General features: G+C 41.9%; 1 non-coding gene across 1 annotated transcript; it reads right to left on the reverse strand.

Moving 5' to 3' along the window:
* Window positions 1-2,743: 2,743 nt before the first annotated feature.
* Trnae-uuc lies at window positions 2,744-2,815 on the reverse strand. Its single transcript has one exon. It is a non-coding gene; the product is annotated as a tRNA-Glu (tRNA).
* Between the last annotated feature and the right edge of the window lie 394 nt (window positions 2,816-3,209).

Consider the following 3,209-nt stretch of genomic DNA (forward strand, 5'->3'; position numbering starts at 1 on the left):
CATGAGTTTCCTGCCTCCTGGGAGTTCCCGCCAATTTCAAGCCAATAGTATGAAGGCCTTAGGGCTGCCTTCGACCAATGAGAAAGCCTATGAGGCGTGACGTCATAAAGTTGTGTGGTCCCTTGTAGGCTGACGTAGTCTGTTGTTAGAGAGAGTGAGGTGTGGACGTGTCACCTCACCTGGCGGGCCATAATGTGAGCACCTATTAGGGCTATCTGTTTCCCTGGGTAGCTAGCTCGGAAGATAGGTTATTGGTCCTTTAGTGTAGCTGTTCAATTTGAGTAACATCGTTAATAAATGAAGAACCATTGCTTCTCAGTTCCCTTGTGTTGACTAGAACATTGTGATGCATGTCTTTGGTGTTATAAGTAATAAGTATTTCATCTGAAGTGTTGCATCTTAGTTCCCCTGACCTGGTGGACCTCTGTCGGCCTACACTCTGACTAACATAACCAAACACTTTCCTCATCTCACAAGTATAACGAACACAGAAGAAAAGAGAATTGGATAATAAAGAAAAAGTAAAAGTAAGTAAAAGAGAGAATAAAAGAGTTAATAAATAAATAAATAAATGAAAAAAAATAAAAAGTCAATATAAGAGTAATTTAGTTTATGAACTATGTTACATTAAATTTAGGTACATTTTCAATTTCAATTATTTATTCCTTGATAGAGGAAGCGGGATCCTGGTGCTGTCACTAGGTACAATGACACCAGAAGCATCTGGCAAGTGTGACAAGTATATACAGTATAAATATTATAAAGGGGCTTACTAAAGCCTAAGGAAGGAAGGATATTCCTTCAACACATAATCAATGTTCTTTACATAATATCTGGCCAGTATGGGGAGGATCATCGTCAGGGGGTCGTGGTCCAGCAGGCGTCACGGAAGCGTTGTGTGTGGGGACATCTTAGGAGGTAGTGGATAAGGGTGCCGCTGTCGGGTCTTCTACATAATGCACAGGAGCGTTGCTCAGGGGATGTGGGGATACCAATCTCCCAAGCAAAGTCATACTCAATGATGATACGTTAGGTACATTAAAATATGTTACATTAGGTCAGGATAGGTTAAGTCAGGACAGGTTAGGTCAGGATAGGTTAAGTCAGGATAGGTTAGGTCAGGATATGTTAAGTCACTATAGTTTAGGCCAGGATAGGTTAGGTTAGGATAGGTTAAGTCAGGATAGGTTAGGTCAGGATATGTTAAGTCACTATAGTTTAGGCAAGGATAGGTTAGGTTAGGATAGGTTAAGCCAGGATGGGTTAAGTCATGATAGGTTAGGTAAGGATAGGTCAGGTTAGGTTAGATTAGGTTACGTCAGGATAGGTTACGCTAGGTCAAATCAAGATAGGTTAGGTCAGGCTAGAATAGGATAGGTTAGAATAGGAGAAGTAAACTTAGAATACAGAAGGCCTTTTGTAAACTCTTCATCAGTTTACCTGAGGCAACTGGGGCTCTGACACACCTGTCCCTGACCTCACATAGTAATCAGCGTATCTCAGGTGTAGTGTTTGTGTGTGTAGAGTATCAACAAGAATGACTTATTGTTCGGGTGCAGTCAATATCTACATGGGGTTATATGTGGCGAGAAATTGGTAAAAACTGGTTTGGGAACAGAGTAGTGGATGAATGGAACAAGTTACCAAACATCATCATTAACTCTAATACGCTGGATAGCTTCAAACAGAGGCTGGATGGATATATGAGCGATAGGGGTTGGGTGTAAACGGGACTGACCATATAGACCCGCTGCTGTTTCCATTTTAGTGTGTGTGTGTGTGTGTGTGTGTGTGTGTGTGTGTGTGTGTGTGTGTGTGTTTGAACTGGTTTTCATTACTGTACAAACATAACCTAACCTAACCTAATCTTAAAACTATATCTTGCCCTTGTTAGACCTCACTTGTACTTCGCAGTTCGATTCTGGTCACTGTATTACAGTATAGATATAGAATCCTTGGAAAGACGATGAATGGTGACGCAGTAGAGTGACATAGATGTTTTATCAGAAGTATCTAGCCTTACGGGAGGGGAGGAGGGGGAGGGGAGGAGGGGGAGGGGAGGAAAGGGAGGGGAGGAAAGGGGAGATTATATTTGTCTCATGAGTTTGTACAGTAAACTGGTTCAGGCACACACACACACACACACACACACAGAGACAGACACACACACACACACACACACACACACACACCATTGTAAACATTATCAACAACTTGTACTCAACCAGTGTATTCACTCCCAGTCAATCTTACCTTTTGTACAGTCACTTTGTTGAACTGGCCTGTAGTATGACCTTCTCCTCACCTAGTTATTATATTTGTATCACTTATATTACTTGTATATTATTGGTCAATCAAGTGACCCAGTCACCAATTATGTAACTGTATATTGTCACCCTTCCGGCTGCCATGTTCTTTCAACAAACATTTAATTATTATTATTATTATTATTATTATTATTATTATTATTCACACAAACACACACATACACAGAGGTCAGCGTTAGGGTCACTGCTGGTTGACCTGACATGTCATTAGGGGGTCAGGGTGTGTTTGTGGAGGTAGATAATTATTGGTTGCCATTTTAAGACCTATAAGTTAATCCTTCAGTCTTTATTCATGACTGTTTCTCTCTCAGCACCTCAGTGACCTCCATAATATACGTGGATAAGATAAACGCGGAGAAGAGGTTCCGAACCCGGGTCCACACGATGGCCAGACTCACCATTACACCACAAAATCCTTCCCATGCCGGGAATCGAACCCGGACCTCCTGGGTGAAAGCCAGGTATCCTAGCCACTAGACCACATGGGACTTGTCGAGGAAAGTGCCTTATAATACTGAAGAATGTGTGTACGTATGTGTAACAGAACTGTGTTTTATTGTGACTGTGTGTATGAATCTGTATGTGTGTGTGTATATATCTGTATGTGAGTATGTATATATGTACGTTACAGAGTATGTATGTATGTTATCAATAGCTCCACAAATAGTAACGAGAAGGAATACCACACACCAAACACTGTATACCGCATCACAAAGTATTAAAACAACAGTAGAAATTTCACACTATCTTCCCCAGTCATGGTGACGGAGCAGGCCCACTCACCTACCCATCTACCCTCCCGCCCCCACTACCCACCCTACTCCTCCTACCTCCCTACCCACCTTAATTTCATCCCCAACCTAACACCACTACACCACCCAC

Source organism: Homarus americanus, unplaced genomic scaffold (assembly GCF_018991925.1).
Source record: "Homarus americanus isolate GMGI-L3 unplaced genomic scaffold, GMGI_Hamer_2.0 scaffold46583, whole genome shotgun sequence".
Classification (NCBI taxonomy): Eukaryota; Metazoa; Arthropoda; class Malacostraca; order Decapoda; family Nephropidae; genus Homarus; species Homarus americanus.